Source organism: Strongylocentrotus purpuratus, unplaced genomic scaffold, assembly GCF_000002235.5.
Source record: "Strongylocentrotus purpuratus isolate Spur 01 unplaced genomic scaffold, Spur_5.0 spur5_scaffold_3, whole genome shotgun sequence".
NCBI lineage: Eukaryota > Metazoa > Echinodermata > Echinoidea > Camarodonta > Strongylocentrotidae > Strongylocentrotus > Strongylocentrotus purpuratus.
In genome coordinates this window covers 10,504,403-10,514,959 of record NW_022145609.1, presented here as the reverse complement: position 1 = coordinate 10,514,959, position 10,557 = coordinate 10,504,403, and positions in this window count along the sequence as shown.

The window sequence follows — 10,557 nt, the reverse complement described above, 5'->3', positions numbered from 1 at the left end:
GAAAATAAAGGTTCAAAGTATCAATCAGGAAATTTAGAAATGATTGGATACTACCTTGAAAATATATGTAAATTGAAACAAGATTAAAAGTATCAATCAAGAAATCATTAAATGATTGGATACTATCTTGAAAAGAAATAACAATGGTGTCAAAGTAAACTGCCAATTTTCAAACTAAAATATAAGATCAAGATTCTAGGTTTCAATCAAGAAACTAAGATGATTGGATGCTATCTTGAAAATAAAAGTAAATTGAAGCAATATTCAAAGTATCAATCCTGAAATTAAAATTGTAGCAAGACTCAAAGCATAAATATAATCAGTTATAACAAGTATAAATCAAGAAATGAAAAAGATGATAGGATACTATCCATAAAAGATAAAAGATAAAAGATAAAAGATATTGAAGAAATTAAAGCAAGATTCAAAGTATCAATCAGGAAATTTAAAAATAGATTGGGTACTATCTTGGGAAGAAAATAAAGGTTCAAAGTATCAATCAGGAAACTTAGAAATGATTGGATACTACCTTGAAAATAGAAGTAAATTGAAACAAGATTAAAAGTATCAATCAAGAAATCATTAAATGATTGGATGCTATCTTGAAAAGAAACAAAAATAATGTCAAAGTAAACTGCCAATTTTTAAACCAAAATATTAGATCAAGATTCCAGGTATCAATCAAGAAATTAGAAAAAGATTGGATACTATCTTGAAAAGAAACAAAAATAATGTCAAAGTAAACTGCCAATTTTTAAACCAAAATATTAGATCAAGATTCCAGGTATCAATCAAGAAATTAGAAAAAGATTGGATACTATCTTGAAAGAATTCAAACAAGATTCAAAGCATCAATCTCAGAGTAAAAAGTGATTGGATGCTATCTTGAAAAGAAGAATCATACTTTTATTTTCGAAAATGATAAAGGAGCATTTTTTTTGGCAGTTGTTTTGTGAAGGGAATGTATGAATGATCAGTATAATGATCCCATAGAATATATGCTCTGGTGCAATCGATATGATGGCAAGTTCAACAGCAACAACCTAACAATGAAATAAAGGTTGTATGCTATCTCATAATAATTTGTAGAAATAGATGATTATGATCATGATCACACAGAGAAGTTTATTGCCTTAATGAGAAGATAGAATTCTATTTTTGAATGAGATGACAATTGAACTACAAGAGTTTGCTTTGAAACTACAATGACTATTTAGAATGCAACTTGAAATAAAGTAAAGGAAGTATTCAATAATATTCCAAACATCATAGTGAGGATAGTGAATGAATTAGCAGAAGGGGTTTATAACGTTGGTCAGAGTTTTTGGAGAGAGAATGATATATTCATGATTTTGGGATGCTACCAATATGTTCTGGACTTTAACAATATCTTGGGAAATAACCTTAATAATGCAATGATGTAAATAAACCTTTCAGAGGAAAGACAGTATGTTTAATACACTGATGCAAAATGAACAATAAAATGATTTAGTTGAACAAAAAATGTATTCTTCACCAGAAACTTTCAATTTTTGAAAAAAAGTAAGCAGCTGGGATTGGAATTGTGGCACAAACAAGGGATGTATATTTTTGTAAGAAATGACATTTTGTAATTCTATTAAAAGGTTTGACAAAATATGTTGTATAATTGATTGATCTTATATGTTATTTATGTAGTATTTGCTGGTCATATACAAATTTATAGCATGCAGTTTTTTGGTCATTTTCTGGTGACATCATTTTTATACAGTGCATTCATGAGAATGTATTTCATGGAATGAAGAAAGTCATGTAACAAGGAGTTAAGATGGAGGAATCACGTTAGCAAGGAAATTGGATTTGTAAATACGAGTGAATGGTTGGGAAGAAATTTGAATACAAGATTGTGGATACATATATGTATAAAGGTTATGTTGTGGTGCAATAGTAACCTTAGTCTTTTCTTGTTATTTCTAGTTATTCATACATGAAGTGGGTAAAATATGGGGGAATTGATATCAGAGAAAATGGACGGGGGGAATGCTAGTTCACATTCTTTTTAAAGATCTCTTCTCTATATCTAATTTTTTAAAAACTTCTTTTCAACAGAAAACCTCAATGAATTTTCGACCTATTTTTTTAATGTAGTTGTTTTATGTTTGCACATATAAATGTAAGAGCAATGATCATTAAACAGACGATTGATGTTACTATAAAGTACCATGCACAAAATACAGATTAAGTAGCTGAATAAGAAGTATTCTTCAAAAATATGATCAAAAAGATATTATAAGGTTTTCTAAAACGCAAATTCTAACAAATTTTCTGGAATTAATCATCACTCTTACTTTAATATTCTGTGAAACACTGACAAACAATATTTTATCAAAAGTATTTAAGTTTATGTTAATTTTTATATGTTGTTGAATTTGTTATAAAGAGGTCTATGCTTAATATGATGATATACATATATCAGCTCAGTTTTATCTATCTGTCTATATATACTACAATGCATTACTTTATGTTCAGTTACTTGATCGTGTATAATGTGGAAGTGTGTAGTTTTATTAATTTATTGTGTGATAATTTAATATTTGCGTGTTTGTGATTATGAGTGCAAGAAGTTGAATATTTTCTTTTTACCATTAGGCAGCAACATACATGTATGCAGTTTTATTGTATATAATCTTTATATGTTATATTTTATGTAGATCCAGAGATGGTACAAACAATTATTCATACGAGTGGGAGTTCATTATTCACCGGGCATGGTGGCTCAGTCGTTAGAGCGCCCGCCTCATGAACGGGAGGTCGTGGGTTCGAACCCCGGCCGAGTCATACCAAAGACTTATAACAATGGGACCTTCTGCCTTCTAGCTAGGCGCTCAGCATATTAGATTGGAGAAGGGTAGTAATAACATATTATGTTATGCAGGGCCTGCTGGAAGAACAGTTTCATAACTGAAGTGGCTACCCTGGGTAAATAAAAGTTATTATTATTATTATTATTATTATTATGTGTTTGAAATTCATTTGTATATCAATATTTTCCCCACATCAATGTTACTGTATTACAAGACCTAATGCTTCTAAAACGATTGATAGTTTATGCAAACACAAAGTTAGAAAGGTATATGTTGCTTTTGTTCTTTGGGCAAGAGTGCCACAAATCTGAAAACTCCCACGTTCATCACAAACACGCTACGATGGAACAACAATTTAAGAGTACTTCCAAAATTAACTATTAGTGGCACGTACAGTGACATTTACAGGTGAAGAATTATGTCATTGTCATTTATGCATATACATTGGTTTGTTTTGTGTATCATTTATTTATGTTTCATTTTATCATTAGTTTATTATATTCAGTGTGCTGCATATTATGTGTATTAACGACGGGTCACTAAAATATTAATATATTTCTTTGAAGCATTATACTCTATGTCACGAGAGCTCTTGTTTTATCTTTTTGCGATGATATTATTTGGTGGAAAATATCAACTCTCTGTATCCTCTCCGACTTGACTGAGATGAAGTTGAGTCTTATAGCAATAATAATTTTTAGTCTGGATATCTCCCTATATGTTTATAATAACTTTGATGATAACATATTTGCTATTATGCTTATAACTTTAATTTGATGATGACATGGTTTTTCAGTTGTCTTAGACTTATACCAGCATTGATTTGTCGATGGAAAGTTTGTTTTTGGCACAAATGCATGGTAGCGATCACTGCCATTTTACACCGTTACCCACATCTTTCCCCTACATGTAATTCACACATTTTTAATTTTTGAAGGGTGATAATTGCAGAAAGATAATACAGATTCTATTTTAAAAAGTGCCATTGCAACTACACCTCATAGAATAAGTGAGAATTTTTCCTAGCTTGGATTTTGGAAGAGGAAGGGTTTTCTTTCCTTGCGTGTAATTTGAAAGGATGTGAATAAAAAGTGACAAATTTTGTATACAAAATATACTGCTTGTAACGGTTTTTAAGTATCAGATAACTGATTGGTATGGATGGATCTGAATGAGAACATTGAAAATGGGATGGGACAAAGTGATGAAAGAGGGGATAGAAGATACTGAGAAAGAGAGCATAAGAGAGGCAGAGAAAAGAAGAGCGGGACAGAAGGGAGAGAGAGAGAGAGAGATAGACTTAATGAGAAACTTAGATTCAGAGAGGGAGGAAAGAGAGAGCATAAGAGAAGGGGGAGAGAGAAGGAGAGATAGATTTGATGAGAAACTTAGATTCAGAGAGGAAGGAGGAAAGAGAGAGCATAAGAGAAGGTGGAAAGAGAAGGAGAGATAGACTTGATGAGAAACTTAGATTCAGAGAGGGAGGAGGAAAGAGAGAGCATAGGAGAAGGGGAGAGAGAAGGAGAGATAGATTTGATGAGAAACTTAGATTCAGAGAGGGAGGAGGAAAGAGAGAGCATAGGAGAAGGGGAGAGAGAAGGAGAGATAGATTTGATGAGAAACTTAGATTCAGAGAGGGAGGAGGAAAGAGAGAGCATAGGAGAAGGGGAGAGAGAAGGAGAGATAGATTTGATGAGAAACTTAGATTCAGAGAGGGAGGAGGAAAGAGAGAGCATAAGAGAAGGGGAGAGAGAAGGAGAGATAGACTTGATGAGAAACTTAGATTCAGAGAGAGAGGAAAGAGAGAGCATAAGAGAAGGGGGAGAGAGAAGGAGAGATAGATTTGATGAGAAACTTAGATTCAGAGAGGGAGGAGGAAAGAGAGAGCATAGGAGAAGGGGAGAGAGAAGGAGAGATAGATTTGATGAGAAACTTAGATTCAGAGAGGGAGGAGGAAAGAGAGAGCATAAGAGAAGGGGAGAGAGAAGGAGAGATAGACTTGATGAGAAACTTAGATTCAGAGAGGGAGGAGGAAAGAGAGAGCATAAGAGAAGGGGAGAGAGAAGGAGAGATACAGACTTGATGAGAAACTTAGATTCAGAGAGGGAGGAGGAAAGAGAGAGCATAGGAGAAGGGGAGAGAGAAGGAGAGATAGATTTGATGAGAAACTTAGATTCAGAGAGGGAGGAGGAAAGAGAGAGCATAAGAGAAGGGGAGAGAGAAGGAGAGATAGATTTGATGAGAAACTTAGATTCAGAGAGGGAGGAGGAAAGAGAGAGCATAGGAGAAGGGGAGAGAGAAGGAGAGATAGATTTGATGAGAAACTTAGATTCAGAGAGGGAGGAGGAAAGAGAGAGCATAAGAGAAGGGGGAGAGAGAAGGAGAGATAGATTTGATGAGAAACTTAGATTCAGAGAGGGAGGAGGAAAGAGAGAGCATAGGAGAAGGGGAGAGAGAAGGAGAGATAGATTTGATGAGAAACTTAGATTCAGAGAGGGAGGAGGAAAGAGAGAGCATAAGAGAAGGGGAGAGAGAAGGAGAGATAGATTTGATGAGAAACTTAGATTCAGAGAGGGAGGAGGAAAGAGAGAGCATAGGAGAAGGGGAGAGAGAAGGAGAGATAGATTTGATGAGAAACTTAGATTCAGAGAGGGAGGAGGAAAGAGAGAGCATAAGAGAAGGGGAGAGAGAAGGAGAGATAGACTTGATGAGAAACTTAGATTCAGAGAGGGAGGAGGAAAGAGAGAGCATAAGAGAAGGGGAGAGAGAAGGAGAGATAGATTTGATGAGAAACTTAGATTCAGAGAGGGAGGAGGAAAGAGAGAGCATAAGAGAAGGGGAGAGAGAAGGAGAGATAGACTTGATGAGAAACTTAGATTCAGAGAGGGAGGAGGAAAGAGAGAGCATAAGAGAAGGGGAGAGAGAAGGAGAGATAGATTTGATGAGAAACTTAGATTCAGAGAGGGAGGAGGAAAGAGAGAGCATAAGAGAAGGGGAGAGAGAAGGAGAGATAGACTTGATGAGAAACTTAGATTCAGAGAGGGAGGAGGAAAGAGAGAGCATAAGAGAAGGGGGAGAGAGGAGGAGAGATAGATTTGATGAGAAACTTAGATTCAGAGAGGGAGGAGGAAAGAGAGAGCATAAGAGAAGGGGGAGAGAGGAGGAGAGATAGATTTGATGAGAAACTTAGATTCAGAGAGGGAGGAGGAAAGAGAGAGCATAAGAGAAGGGGGAAGAAGAATGGGACAGAAGGGGGAGAGAGAAGGAGAGATAGACTTGATGAGAAACTTAGATTCAGAGAGGGAGGAAAGAGAGAGAAGGGGGAAGAAGAATGGGACAGAAGGGGGAGAGAGAAGGAGAGATAGACTTGATGAGAAACTTAGATGAAGAGAATGAGAGAGGGAGAGACAGAAAGAGAGAGAAAGAGAGACAGAGACAGAGAGAGAATGAGAAAGAGACAGACAGACAGACATACATGTAGTGAGAGACAGACAGGCACATAAAGGGATGGAGAGTAAGAAAGGACAGCAATTTATCTTTCGATGTTAAAATAAGGATATAAGAAGGATGAATATACATTATCTACAAAATGGAGATCTTCTTTTGTTTCTACTGTACATGACACAAAATGAAGTTTAAATTTCACACAGAATTTTATTCCAAACAACTTACATTTATTTCTTTATCTCATAATTTCTTGATAGCATACTTTCTGTACAGCGTGTCTTGTTTACATGTGCAATGATTCTTTCGAATTTTTTACAAAAAACTTACACATTAACTACAAAACTGTCTCTACTGCTTTTAAAGAGAAAATAAAAATGAAAGAAAGCTAAACAAAGATGATATAAACCCAGATAAAGCAGCTTTTGTAAGGTGATTTCCAAACCATGTTGGCAAGACCAGAAATAGAACTCAGGTAGTATTCTTACAGGCATGTTGGGAACAAACTAATTGTCAAAAACAAATTGCAACCAGGAAAAATATATACTTTTCAGTGGCAGAAAGAATATTTGCCAAGATGTCTCTAGGGATGACAGTGTATCAAACCAGTACATGTACTACCGCTTATACTGGGAGATCAGCGATTTAATTCTAATTTATTTAGTTTTGACACAACTTTGATCTTTACATTATTTCAGAAAACATACAATGTTAGCAACAAGACAGTCTCCTGATGTGAAATTGTAATAGAAATAAACTATAGAGACATTAACAGTAATGAAAGAAAACTTTTAAGCAAAATTTTGAATTTCCACCAAGTACTAAAATCTAGTAATCTGGACACTACAGATCTTGCTCTGCAGCATTCATGTATGAAGACAGATAAATCTGTTACAGCGTAGCATGTCGCCAAATGTTATTCCCCGGCACTTTTTGGATTTCCCAGTAGGTTACAATGTACTGACTTGCAAAATAAGCTGTATTTTGTTTCATCAGTTATGCAGTATCCTTGCCACAATATCCTTACTCAATACATACCTGATCCAAATTCAACATCACTAATACGCAATGCATGTGTATTTCTGTTATGTATTGTATTTCAGAAGAGAGTAAAGCAGAAAGAGAGTCAGCTTAATGGGTATTGAATATCTGGTTAAAGGTAAAGACCAGTATTGGAAACGCCCCAATTTCAAGAAATGGAAGCTCTCATTACCAATCATGTGAAAGAATATGTTTTGACTAATACACGATGATAAAAAATTTGCCGGGAAACCCCCTACTAATTCATATATTTGGTAAATTTGTTTCTCTCATGGTCTGTGAGAGATAAAGGGTAGTCCCAAATACATCTTTCTGTGTATAGTGCTTGTAACGTTACGAAGAATGGGTCAAATTTCTTATCATTTTAATGATTCCAGAACCTTGCAGATGCTAGATGATCAACCTTTTCTGATCGATTTCACAACGTTTCTTTCACAATGCAATCGCATGACCATAACTGGTCTTTACCTTTAAACTAAGTATATGTCTCGTTGGTGTGAAGGAGGTATTAAGGAATTAAGAAAGTCACTTAGGACAATACAAGTATTATTAAGTAACTTGCTGTATTGAATGTCCCTTATTATTTAAATTAACACAGGAAAACAATGACATACTGTAGTCTTACCTAAGAACATAGCAAAAACCAGTAACCCCTAACCAAGGACATAGGGTAAAATTACATAAAGTCATACCTACAATCATATTTTTAAAGGAAATTACATAAAATATAGTCATACCTCAGAATATAGGAAATAACATACTCATATACATGTATATTAGAACATAGGGAAAATGATTTAGTCATAAGTAAGACAACTGAGAAAATTACTACAATATAGTCATACCCAAGAACATCTGAAAACTAAAATACACTGTAGGAATCCATAAGAACATGCAGATTATGTTCATAGTTTTACATATAAATGAGAGAGTCATACTGGTACCTAACAAACAATAACAACGGGAAAATGACATCTAGGCCCCGTCTTATTTAGACTTTATATTAATCGCAACTTATTTTTGCGATTGATATCAATCATAACCATGTACATAGGAGGTGGAGACAGTAAATTTACGATTGATTTGGATCAATGGTAACTCTTTATAAGGCAGAGCCCTAGTCATACATACATGTACTCCTTCACCTTTTGTTTGAATCACTAATCTCATGATCAGGTTGGTTAAACATATTTTCTTTTTGATCGCCTTTCAACTCTTGATATTAAATACTCCCCTTACCTTTCTTTAAAGTAAGGCCGTGAAGGGTAGTTGAATGCTCGAGTACCCGCATGGTTGACAACTACTCGGGTACGATTTTTCGTACCCGAATATTCGGCCGCAAATTTTTTTATTTTTTTAAAATAAAAAAAAATTATGAAAAAAACATGGCGTCCGAATACTCGAGTATTCACTTGTAAGCATGGGAGTGTACTCGGGTACCTCATTACACTGTTGTTCACAGCCTTACTTTAAAGAGCAAGTTAATGCATACAACAACAGCAATGAATGGTATATCATTATCCTCCCAAAATGTTAAGCAAATATACAATAATAATAATAAAACAGTGTTTATAAAGTTTCTAATCATGTATAGGAAAGACAGAGCAATTTGTCTGTTCGGAGTCAGAAAGGCATTAACTCTGTGTTAACGTATACAAGTTAACGCCCTTCTGGTTACAAACAGACAAACAGATAATTGCAACATACACGTGAAAACTAAAGGTTCTCCACAAATCCAAAAAGAGAGACTGTCATCTTTTTATAGATCGTTATGTGTTTTGACATGAGTGCAATTAAACAGCTATTTCAATAGATACCGAAATAAATTTACACGTTATTACCTAAATATGGCAATGTTCTTTCTTGACACATACAAGGGAAAAAACAATTACCTGATCATAATTTTCTTTGGAAATGTCCAATCTTTTCAAACAACCAAAAAATTAAAGTAACATGACCCACGTCAGCTAACAATATAACAGGAAATGCACTCTAAGGCTGCTAATAGCAAACACAATAAATAATTCTGATGATATGAGGAAATATGGCTTATCTATTTTAATAGTGAAAGATCACCTTTCATAGTAATCAATCATCAACAACTTGAAATGTATTTCAAGGCTAAGAACCTCTTCTGTATCACTTAACAGACTCTTTGTATTTATTATAAAAAAAAATACACGTAATCATGTAAATTGTAACTGAAATCTCAATACAATAGCTTGGTGACTTGCAGCAATCGTGCTTTAAAGCCCGTCTGCATTAGTTTGGCCAGGAGGGATTAGCATTGTCACTGACAGGTGGTTATCTCATCAACTCAGCTCTCAAACAACATAAGAAAAAGAGGATCATGGGGGACCAATGGTTACCGACTAGGCATTGTTTTCTATATAGAGGGAGCAAGTAGCTACAAGTTGTACAATGTAGACGAGTCCCACTCCCAATGAGCAGTTAACCTACATGAAACGTGTAAACAAAATGACTCGGTTTATGATAACCTCCCTCATTCCTCATATTGGTTAGTAACACGTTCATATTGAATGTTTCACATGAATTCTTCCCCAATCTGCATTTCAAATATCACCCTTAGAGGTACTCTAAAACAGTTTTAATCTACCATTGCTAATACTTATAATCTGGCTTGCCCATTATCATATAAATGTGTTACAAAACCTCTTACTACCGGTACTTTTATCTGAAAAATGACTTTACTACCCTGCGATTCTATAAAAGAAAAGTTTCCTTGATAGAATTTTTTTTTTTTTTAAATTACAAACTTAAGAAGATGTCAAAAGTTTCCTAAAATTCCAAAAGCTTCACAATCGTTGAGAAATGCTCAGTTAAGAAGACAAACAAGATACCATTCATGTACCTTACAAAAATATATATTTCTTGTAATGAGAATATAAATTGACATCATATATCAGCTCGAGCAAGTTACATCACACAAAGACAAAAAAATAAATATTATCCCATTAGAGAGGAATAAGTTATGGTATTTGAAAGCTATTTCTGAAGTATTTGAATTATGGACCCCCCCCCCCCCCCCCCCCCCCCCCCCCCAAAAAAAAAGTAATCACATAACACAATCTGTTATCACAAAACAGCAAGCAATCAAAATAAAGTGGTTTAAATCAGTGAAACACAAGCAATGTATGGTGGAAAAAATAGCTGTTAAAGGTAAAGACCAGTATTGGAAACGCCCCAATTTCAAAAAATGAAATGGAAG